General features: G+C 41.9%; 1 long non-coding RNA gene across 1 annotated transcript; it reads left to right on the top strand.

The window, feature by feature from the left end:
• Positions 1–47: 47 nt before the first annotated feature.
• Positions 48–8,829, top strand: LOC138850226 (uncharacterized). Its single transcript, XR_016236488.1, has 3 exons — positions 48–185; positions 7,786–8,021; positions 8,137–8,829. It is a non-coding gene; the product is annotated as an uncharacterized LOC138850226 (long non-coding RNA).
• Positions 8,830–11,895: the final 3,066 nt, after the last annotated feature.

The raw sequence follows: 11,895 nt of genomic DNA, 5'->3' as shown, positions 1-11,895 counted from the left end.
CATATCTCCGCGGCGCGCCGCTCTACGGTGTCCACGACGGGACAATAAATGCAAGGCTAACGCTCCCCGTCTGCCTGCAGTCCTAGCAGGCTGAAAGCCACCAAGTCGTTCAGCTGCAAGCACTTCCCATTCTACTGGACATCAATTTTTTTTCCCCGCAGTTCTGACACTAATGAGAGGGAAAAGTGAGTATTTAAAATGCGGAAGACTGGCTATTCACTTCTGAATATTCTTGGAGGCGAGGGTGGGGTGTCAGAAATTGGTGGGTTATAATCTATTTTACAGTGTTTTTGAATTTAAAAAATTACTTCTGGGGCCAGCGTTGTGGCCTAACGGCTTGCCACCTGCTGTCCCAGCTGCTTCACTTCCAATCTGGCTTCCTGCTAACGGCCTTGGAAAACAGCAGAAGATGGCCCAAGTGCTCGGGTCCCTGTTACCCACGTGGTCAACCTGGAAGAACCCCCTGGCTCCTGGCTTCTGCCTGGCCCAGCCCTGGCCCTTGTGCCACTTGGGGAGTGAACTACTAAGACTTCATATTTTGTTATATTCTTCAGTAAATTTTTTTTTCAATAAATTTTAAAACTTTTTTTAAAAGATTTGTTTTACTTGAAAGGAGAGAGAGAGATCTTCCATCTACTGGTTCATTCCCCAAATGGCCTCAACAGCCAGGGCTGGGCCAGGCCTAAACCAAGAGCCCAAAAGTCCATGTTGGTCCCCTACCTGGGTTGCAGGAGCCCAAGTACTTGGACCATCACCCCAGATACATTAGCAGGGAGCTGGATTGGAAGTGGAACAACCAGCACTCAAACCGGCATTCTGACATGGGATGCTGGTGTCACAGGTGAGTTAACCAGCTGCAACACAACAGCAGCCCCTCAGTAAGTTATTTTTATCAAAGAAATATATATATACAGTTTAGTCATACATATGCAAATGATAAAACAGTTGTGCCATCAAATAATGGGCCCCTGCACCACTCTTCCTCCAAAAGGAATGTCTCATGTAGAAAAAACCCCTTCCAGTTTTGCTGCTTCTGGAATTTACCTCCATTTTTCCAAATTAAAAACAAAAGCAATTTATGCTGCTATTTTTTCTATTTTCACATATTAACTGTTGACGGTGTTTTCTGTGTGTCTGTGTTTTACTTAGATGTTTGATACAATGCTGGGGAACCATAAATCAACCAGTGAAAAGAGTCGTAGTAACTGCTCAGAAGGTTGTTGTGAGGGCTAAATGCGCTGAAGCGCCACCAGAAGACAAAACGACAACAAATGTAGGGATGGGTGTAATTATCTTCCGTGTGTGTGTCATGAACCAGGACAGTGTCAATTCTACAAGGTAGAAGGAGAGCTTTCAAGGGACTGTGGAAGAAAAGGAGATGGAATAATAAAAAAAACAAATAACTTGTTAGCATTGTATAACTGCAGATCATTTTTTAAATCTCAGTTATGTAATTTTTTTAAAATTTTTAAAGATTTTATTTTTATTTATTTGACAGGTAGGATCACAGACAGTGAGAGGGAGAGACAGAGAGACGGGTCTTCCATCCTCTGGTTCACTCTTCAAATGGCAGCAATGGCCGGCACTGGGCCGATCTAAAGCCAGTAGCCAGGAGCTTCTTCCGGATCTCCCACATGGGTGCAGGGGCCCAAACACTTGGGCCATCTTCTACTGCTTTCCCAGGTCATAGCAGAGAGCTGGATTGGAAGTGGATCAGCCAGGACTTGAACCGGCACACATATGGGATGGATGCTGGCACTGCAGGCCATAGCAGAGAGCTGGATTGGAAGAAGAGCAGCCAGGACTAGAACCGGCGCCCATATGGGATGCCGGTGCTGAAGGCAGAGCATTAACCTCCTGCGGCCCCAGCTATTTATTTTTTTTCTTTTTTTTAACTTTTATTTAATGAATATAAATTTCCAAAGTACAGCTTATGGATTACAGTGGCTTCCCCCCCCCCAATAACTTCCCTCCCACACACGACCCTCCCCTTTCCTGCTCTCTCTCCCCTTCCATTCACAAAAACATTCATTTTCATTTATCTTATATACAGAGTATCAGTTTAGTATATATTAAGTAAAGATATCAACAGTTTGCACCCACATAGAAACACAAAGTGAAAAATACTGTTTGAGTACTAGTTACAGCATTAAATCACAATGTACAGCACACTAAGGACAGAGATCCTACATGAGGAATAAGTGCACAGTGACTCCTGTTGTTGACTTAACAATTTGACACTCTTGTTTATGGCATCAGTAATCTCCCTAGGCTCTTGTCATGAGCTGCCAAGGCTATGGAAGCCTTTTGAGTTCACCGACTCTTATCATATTTAGACAAGGTCATAGTCAAAGTGGAAGCTCTCTCCTCCCTTCAGAGAAAGGTACCTCCTTCTTTGATGACCTGTTCTTTCCACTGGGATCTCACTTGTGGAGATTTTTTTTTTTTTTTTTTGCCAGAGTGTTTTGGCTTTCCATGCCTGAAATACTCTCATGGGCTTTTCAGCCGGATCCACATGCCTTAAGGGCTGATTCTGAGGCCAGAGTGCTGTTTAGGACATCCATCATTCTATGAGTCTGCTGTGTATCCTGCTTCCTATGTTGGATCGTTCTCTCCCTTTTTTGTTCTATCGGTTAGTATTTTCAGACACTAGTCTTGATTATGTGATCCCTTTGATTCTTAGTCCTATCATTATGATCAATTGTGAACAGAAATTGATCACTTGGACTAGTGAGATGGCATTGGTACATGCCACCTTGATGGGATTGAATTGGAATCCCCTGGTACGTTTCTAACTCTACCGTTTGGGGAAAGTCAGCTTGAGCATGTCCCAGATTGCACATCTCTTCCCTCTCTTATTCCCACTCTTATATTTAACAGGGATCACTTTTCAGTTAAGTTTCAACACTTGAGAATAACTGTGTATTGATTACAGTATTCATCCAAAAGTATTAAGTAGAACAGACAAAAAATACTAAGAGGGATAACGTATTAAGTTGTTCATCAACAGTCAGGGCAAGGGCTGATCAAGTCACCGTTTCTCATAGTGTCCATTTCACTTCAACAGGTTTCCTTTCTGGTGCTCGGTTAGTTGTCACCGATCAGGGAGAACATATGATATTTGTCCCTTTTGGACTGGCTTATTTCACTCCCAGCTATTTATTTTTAATTAAACATATTTATGGGATGCAGTGTGACAATTTGTTACATGTATATAAATTGTAATGATCAAATCACAGTGATTGTCATTTCAATCTCCTAACACTTTTTTTTTAATCTTTTTTTTTTTTTTTTTTTTTTTTTTTTTTGGACAGGCAGAGTGGACCGTGAGAGAGAGAGAGAAAGGTCTTCCTTTTCCATTGGTTCACCCTCCAATGGCACCACAGCCGGTGCACTGCGCTGATCCAAAGCCAGGAGCCAGGTGCTTCTCCTGGTCTCCCAGGCGGGTGCAGGGCCCAAGGACCTGCACCATCCTCCAACTGCAAGCCTTCTCAAGGACTAAGCATCAATCTTTTAGTGCCTGGCTGACTGGTTTTGGCCCTTATCACAACTACTCTAAAAGCCAAGCTGTGTACTTCCTCTGGCATCTTCTGTGACACCAGCCCCCTTCTTGGGTCCCTGCACCCACATAGAAGACCTGGATAGAGCTCCTGACTCCTGGTTTCAGTCTGGCCCAGCCCTTGCTGTTGCAGCCATCTGGGGAGTGAACCAGCAGATGGAAGACCTCTCTCTTTCTAGCTCTGCCTCTCTCCCTCTCTGGAACTCTGTCTTTCAAATAAATAAATAAACCTTTTTTAAAAATTTCATATAAATCCCTTTCGGATATAATTTGGAATTATATTGAATGTATAGATCACTTTGGAAATCTCTAGAATTTTACACTGTTCTCTTCAAGAACATTTTATATCACCCCATTTATTTATACTTCTCTATCTTTAAATTAAGTGTCTTGATAGTCTCCTTAAATATTTTGCATCTATTTGGCTATAAATTCCTAGTTATCCTACATATTTTTCAGCTATTATAATGCAAACTCTTTTTTTTTTTGAAGTGTTCAGCACTTCTTTTTTTAACTTTTATTTAATATAAATTTCCAAAGTACAGCTTATGGATTACAGTGGCTTTTCTCCACCATAACTTCCCTCCCACCCGCAACCCTCCCCTTTCCCGCTCCCTCTCCCCTTCCATTCACATCAAGATTCATTTTCAATTCTCTTTATATACAGAAGATCAGTTTAGTATATATTAAGTAAAGATATCAACAGTTTGCACCCACACAGAAACAGAAAGTGTAAAGTACTTTTTGAGTACTAGTTATAGCATTAATTCACATTGTACAACACATTAAGGACAGAGATCCTACATGAGGAGTAAGCACAGTGACTCCTGTTGTTGACTTAACAGATTGACACTCTTGTTTATGACGTCAGTAATCACCTTAGGCTCTTGTCATGAGTTGCGAAGGCTATGGAAGCTTTTTGAGTTCGCAGACTGTGATCTTATTTAGACAAGGTCATAGTCAAAGTGGAAGTTCTCTCCTCCCTTCAGAGAAAGATACCGCCTTCTTTGATGGCCAGTTCTTTCCATTGGGATCTCACTCACAGAGATCTCTCATTTAGGTTTGGTTTTGTTTTTTGTTTTGTTTTTTGTTTTTTGTTTTTTTGGTTTTTTTTTTTTTTGGTTTTTGTTTGTTTGTTTGTTTTTGCCAGAGTGTCTTGGCTTTCCATGCCTAAAATACTCTCATGGGCTCTTCAGCCAGATCTGAATGCCTTAAGGGCTGATTCTGAGGCCAGAGTGCTATTTAGGACATTTGCCATTCTATGAGTCTGCTGTGTATCCCGCTTCCCATGTTGGATCGTTCTCTCCCTTTTTTTATTCTATCAGTATTAGCAGACACTAGTCTTGTTTATGTGATCCCTTTGACTCTTAGTCCTATCATTATGATCAATTGATCACTTGGACTAGTGAGATGGCATTGGTACATGCCACCTTGATGGGATTGAATTGGAATCCCCTGTTCAGCACTTCTGATAAGGTTTTATGTGATTGGCTGGTACTGTGGTGCAGCAGGTTAACCCCTTGGTCTGAAGGGCTGGCATCCCATATGGGCGCCTGTCCGAGACCCGGCCACTCCACCTCCAATCCAGCCCTCCGCCATGGCCTGGGAAAGCAGCGGAAGATGGCTTCAAGTCCCTGAGCCCCTGCACCCACATGAGAGACCCAGAAGAAGCTCCTGGCCCCCGGCCTCGGACCAGCACCGCTCCAGCCGTTGTAGCCAACCGGGGAGTGAACCACCAGATGGAAGACCCCTCTCTTTCTCCGTCTCTCCTCTCTGTGCAACTGCAACTCTGACTTTCAAACAAACAAACAAATCCCAAAAAAAAGGCTTTATGCGATTGATACACAGAGCTCATATTTATGGCTGTGATTTTGTGCCCTAGCACAGTTGGCACTCAGTCCATTCAGCCCTTCATCTTGGGACAAGTTTGGGTCTCTGCGGGGGCATGGGCTGTTTGCTCTAATTCACTGTCCACTATATATGCCTGTGCCCAATTTACACAATAGCACCACATGAGCTAGAACTGAGTCCTGTATTATTTTCAGTAGTATAAAATGACAGAAGTCTGCAATTATAACCTTTCTGTTATCATAGAGGTTATTTGAATACCAGGGCTCCAGAAATAACCTTACGTAGATAGAGGCCAGCTTTGTCCATTTGCAGAATTATCGTACAAACATTTGCATTGTTTGTATTAAGTGCCAGCATGTAAGCCATTGAATGTTCTAGAACAGAGGTTGGTAAACTTTTTCTGTAAAAGGCCTTACATTAAATATGGGTATTTTAGGATTTGCAGGACATAAGGTATCTGTCGCAACTGCAGCTCTGCTGTTGTAGCACAGAAGCAGCCATGGGCAATACATAAGTGAAAGGGTGTGGCTTTGTTCCAACACAGTTTTATTTATGGATGTTGAAATTTGAATTTCATGTAGGCTTCACATGTCACTGTTTAAAAATGTGCAAACCATTCTTAGCTCAAATGCCACACAAAAGTGGGTTGCAGTCTGGATTTGACTGTTGGCCAGTAGTTTACTGGTTGATATCTCTTCTACAGTAACTTGGAAGCATGGTCTCTATTTTTCCTGGGGGCTGGGCCATGGTAGGGCCAGGGTAACCACTGAATGAGCGTTATAACTCTACTGACACATTCTGAGAAACTGATTTTTTTAAAAGATTTATTTATTTATTTGAAAGTCAGAACCACACCGAGAGAGAAGGAAAGGCAGAGAAAGAGAGGTTCCCCATCCGCCGGCCCACCCCCCAATTGGCCACATTGGCCAGAGCTACACTGATCCAAAGTCAGGAGCCAGGAGCTTCCTCCGGGTCTCCCACACCAATACAGGGGCCCAAAGGACTTGGGACATCCTCCTCCGCTTTACCAGGCCACAGCAGAGAGCCAGATCAGAAGTGGAGCAGCCAGGACCCAAACAGGCACCCATATGGGATGCCGGCACTGCAGGCAGCAGCTTTACCAGCTAAACCATAGCGCTGGCCCAGAAACTGATTTATAAAAGGAGAAAATGACAAGTGACATTTTAAAACATTTTATTTCCTTTAAATTCTTTATCTATCAAGTTTTTCAAAGGAGTGAGGCCATTTGAAAATTATCATTGGAATGCAAGAGAGAATCAACAAAAATTGAGATCTGCCTGATCATAAATCACAATTTTTTTTTCTGGGTGAAAATGCATTTATTCCACTATTGCTCGAGTAGTCATTGTCACATTCATTTTTTATAGTACAGTTAAAAACATAGATTTATGGTTAAGACATAGAGCCAGCATACCTGAGTCTGAATCCCAACCATGTTACTTGAGTCCCTTACACTGTAGTTTTCTCACTGGCAAAGTGAAGATAATAATAGTGCCAGTCTCATAGAGTTTTATGAGGAGTGGATGAATTAGAGCAGATGAAGAGCATAGGCTTGCACAATGTACTAGACAAGTAAGACCTACAAGTATTATTATTTTCATTCCTATTTGTTTTCCATTTAATTTAATTTCTTTTTTTTAACTTTTATTTAATGAATATAAATTTCCAAAGTACAGCTTATGGATTACAATGGCTTCCCCCCCCAATAACTTCCCTCCCACCCGCAACCCTCCCTTTTCCCTCTCCCTCCCCCCTTCCATTCACATCAAGATTCATTTTCAACTCTCTTTATATACAGAAGATCAGTTTAGTATACATTAAGTAAAGATTTCAACAGTTTGCACCCACATAGAAACCCAAAGTGAAAAATACTGTTTGAGTACTAGTTATAGCATTAAATCTCAATGTACAGCACATTAAGGACAGAGATCCTACATGAGGAGTAAGTGCACAGTGACTCCTGTTGTTGACTTAACAAATTGACACTCTTGTTTATGGCATCGGTAATCACCCTAGGCTCTTGTCATGAGTCGCCAAGGCTGTGGAAGCCTTTTGAGTTCACCAACTCTGATCATATTTAGACAAGGTCATAGTCAAAGTGGAAGTTCTCTCCTCCCTTCAGAGAAAGGTACCTCCTTCTTTGATGACCTGTTTTTTTAACTGGGATCTCACTCGGAGATCTTTCATGTAGGGTTGTTTTTTGTTTTGTTTTGTTTTGTTTTGTTTTGTTTTGTTTTTGCCAGAGTGTTTTGGCTTTAATGGAAACTCTTTTTAAGTTGAATTTTTAAACTCTGTACCTGGTATACACAAGGACAAATGATTTTAGAATTGCTCTTAAATTCATTTATTTTCAGGGCCTGCACTGTGGCATGATGGGTAAAGCCTCTGCCTCCTGTGCTGGCATCCCATATGGGCACCAGTTCAAGTCCAGGCTGCTCTGCTCCTGATCCAGCTTCTTGGGAAAACAGTGGAAGATGGCCCAAGTCCCTGGGCCCCTGCACCCATGTGGGAGGCCCGGAAGAAGCTCCAGGCTCCTGGCTTCAGATCAGCCCAGCTCTGCCTGTTGCAGCTATTTGGAGAGTGAACAAGTGTATGAAAGACCTCTCTCTCTCTCTCTCTCTCTCTCTACCTCTGCTTCTCTGTAATTCTACCTTTCGAATAAACTAATAATTTTTTTTAAAAAAAGCAAATTCTTTATTTTCCAGGTAGGGATCATGGTTAGTTGTGTGCTTCAAGTTGACTGGCTCATGGATTCCATCAAGTGCAATTCTGAGTGTCTGTTAGGGTGTTTCTGGATGAAGCTAATGTTTGAATCAGTTGACTGCATAAATTGGATTATGTTGGACTAATGTAAGTAAGCCTCATGTAATCCATTGAAGATTTAAAGAGAACCAAAAGGCTGACATTCCTGCCAATATAAAGGAGTGCACCTGCCTTGACTGCCTGGAGCTGGGATAGTGTTTGTTTCCTGTCTTTGGACTCAAGCTGAAGCATCCGCTATTCTTGGGTCCTGAGCCTGCTGGCTGAAATGGAACTTGCACCACAGACTCCTGCTCTCTGATCTCAGACTCAGGCTGGAGCCATACCACAGGCTCTCCTGAGTCCCTGGCTTGCTGACTGCAGATTTGTGGATCCTTCATCCTCCGTAACTGTATGAACCAAGTCTTTATAATAAATCTCATATATCTCCTAGATGAAAAATTGCATATACAAGGGTACTTAAAAATCATGGAACAGTGAAATAAAAGGATTATTTTAGTGTAAAAACTTTGAAACCCATCCCTAGTTTTTTTACAGTGTACATTTTCCATGAACTTTTTGAAGAGTTTCATGTATGTGTGTGTAGTTCTGTTTCTCTGGAGAACCCTGGCAGTACAGTAAACAATTATACAACAATTATATGATATGCAATTGATGAATGCTGTGCTTTTTTTTTTTCTTGCACTGACTAATGCCGCCTAAAGGGAATGGTTGGAATTATTGTCTTGTTCTGATTTTAAAATAAATATTTTATTTTTATTCTTTAAACTTTGTTTGGGAAGCAGAGAGACACACAGAGAGGGACAGAATTCTCATCCACTGGTTCACTCCCCCAAAATGCCTGCTTAGACCAGGGCTGGACTGGGGCTTAAGCCAGGAGCCAGAAACACAATCTAGGTCTCCATGAGAATGGCAGGAACCCAATTACTTGAACTGCTCCTAGGCTCTGTGTTGGCAGCAAGCTGGAGTCAGGAGAAGAGCCAGGAATCAAACTCAGCACTCCGATATGGGACATGGGAGTCTTAATCACTAAGCTGAAAACCTGCTCCCAGAGAATAAATGCACAAATCACTCATCACTAAGTGCAGTATTTTCTCTAGGCTTTTGGTAGATGACCTTATCAGGTTAAAGAAAATCCACAGATGGATAAACTTTTAAAAATATGAATGAACATTAGATGTTATCAAGGGCTTCTTCTGCATCCATTTAGATAATCATGTTTTTACCCTTAATCTGCTAATGCAATGAATTATATTAGTGGAGTTCCTAAGTCGTTAATCTGCTGAAGTGCATTTCAGGGACAAACTAGACATGGTTATGACATTTCATGTATGTCAGTTGGCAAATGTTAGACCAGGATGTTTGTGTTTACGTACCTTAGTTTGGTCTGTAAATTTTATTTCGTGTTCTATGTATTGGCCTTATGAAATGCATTGTCGGGTGGTTTCCTTTTTTGGAATCTTTTGTGAAGGTTGTGTTTTGTGGACAGCACATGCTTGTGCACTATGGATCAGTTGGGTGCTGTGTGGGTGATTTCTGGGTTCACGTGGGCTCTGCCCCCAGCACTTTCCTGCTTCACACTCAGAGAATCTGTGTTGACAAACAGCTCGGCTGAGAGCAAGGCAGAGAAAACAGGACTGTGCCAGGTATTCCTGCCTCTCTCACGCTCCCTCTCTGCTCGGTGAGGCCCCTTCAGGAGCGCTGTGGTGTGAGTGTCACCAATCAGTGGCTTGTACTCCACCTCACATCCTCTAAGGTACTTGCCCCTTTCTAGGGTGACAAAAGCCTCTGTTTACTGTAATGCACATAATAATTGTAATAATCTAAGACATGTGAGCACTTCAAAAATTCATAGAAAAACAGAATTAAAATACAGATTCATTTTGATGCGAAGGCATTTTGAAATGCATGCACAGAAGTCTTCATATTTTTTAAAAAAAGCATGGATTTTAAACAATTGTATACAAAAAAACCTTAGCTTTTAATTCCCTTTTTCCACAAAAGTTACAAGTACCCTTACATATGTTTAGCCATTCACTGTTCACCTTTAGCTTTGCTATTATTTTTCATCAAGACTGTTGTTTTCACTAGTTTTCTAACCCAAACCTCCTTACAGTTTAAGTGGGGTCAGCTCCAATTTGATTCTTCTGTCTGTGATTTTACACAAGAATTGTTTTCTGTCTGTGATTTTACACAAGAATTGTTGGCAGAGATACCTGTATGTACATCTTCATGACTGTGTGCCATTTGTCTGCACCTGGAGTCTCCAATGGCTGTGCCCTCTGCCTGGCAGATATCAGCGTTGCTCTATCACACTCTTCGTTCTGGTCTCTGCCCAAATTTCACCTGCCATCAGGGCCTTCTGTGTGGCCAACTGGTTATCTACCTGCAGAAGGTTAAAGTTCCCCACCCCCACATGATATACAAAAATTACCTTAACAAAGATCTTAATGAGAGAGCTAAAACCATGAAAATCTTAGAATGGGGGAGGCATTCAACCTAGTGGTTCAGATGTTGGTTAGGATACCTATGTCTCATGTCCAAGTACCTGGGTTTGATGCCAGCTCCGGCTCCTGACTCCAACTTCCTGTTAATGCAGACCCTGGAAGACATCAATGATGGCTCAGTAATTGGGTTTCTGCTGTCTACATGGGGAGATCTGGATTGATTTACTGAAGCTCCCAGCTTCAGCCTAGCCGAGCACTGGCTGTTGTGGGCATTTGAGGAGGGAACCAGTAGCTAGGAAATTCTCTCTTTTTCCCTCTCAAATAAATAAGTAAAAGAAAATATATTTAAAATTCAGAATAAAATTTGGGTGTAAATATTCATGACATTGGATCTGACAATAGATTCTTAGGTATGACACCAAAAGTATAAGCAGTACAAGAAAAATATATAATTTAGACTTCATCAAAATTTAAAACTTTTGTGCAACAAAAGACATGATCAAGAACATGAAAAATCCACTGAATGGGACAAAATATTTGCAAATTACATACTTAATAATGACATAGTGCCCAAAAATACCAGTAAGTACAACTCAACAAGATAAAGAAATTATGGGATATGTACTCTATAGAATACTATACAGCAGTAAAAAAAAAAATGAAATCTGGTCATTTGCAACAAAATGGAGGAATCTGGAAAACATCATGCTGAATGAAATAAGTCAGTCTCAAAGGGACAATATCATATATTCTCCCTGATCGGTGACAACTAACTGAGCACCTAAAAGGAAACCTGTTGAAGTGAAATGGACACTTTGAGAAACAATGACTTGATCAGCCCTTGTCCTGACTGTCAAGGAATACAATACTATTTTATTCCAATTAGTATTTTTTTTTGTTCTACTTCATAGCATTGGTTAAACTCTTTAATTAACACACAATTATTCTTAGGTGTTTAAAAATAACTGAAAAGTGGCCGGCGCTGTGGCTCACTAAGCTAATCCTCCGCCTTGCGGTGCCGGCACACCGGGCTCTAGTCCTGGTCGGGGCGCCGGATTCTGTCCCGGTTGCCCCTCTTCCAGACCAGCTCTCTGCTGTGGCCAGGGAGTGCAGTGGAGGATGGCCCGAGTCCTTGGGCCCTGCACCCCATGGGAGACCAGAAGTACCTGGTTCCTGCCATCGGATCAGCATGGTGCGCCAGCCGCAGCGCGCCAGCCACAATAGCCATTGGAGGGTGAACCAATGGCAAAGGAAGAC

The sequence above is a fragment of the Oryctolagus cuniculus genome, chromosome 6 (assembly GCF_051225735.1).
Source record: "Oryctolagus cuniculus isolate XC-2025 breed Fujian yellow rabbit chromosome 6, ASM5122573v1, whole genome shotgun sequence".
NCBI classification, from domain to species: domain Eukaryota; kingdom Metazoa; phylum Chordata; class Mammalia; order Lagomorpha; family Leporidae; genus Oryctolagus; species Oryctolagus cuniculus.
The sequence above is the reverse complement of the archived record's forward strand: the minus strand, read 5'-3'. Positions and strand labels throughout refer to the sequence as shown.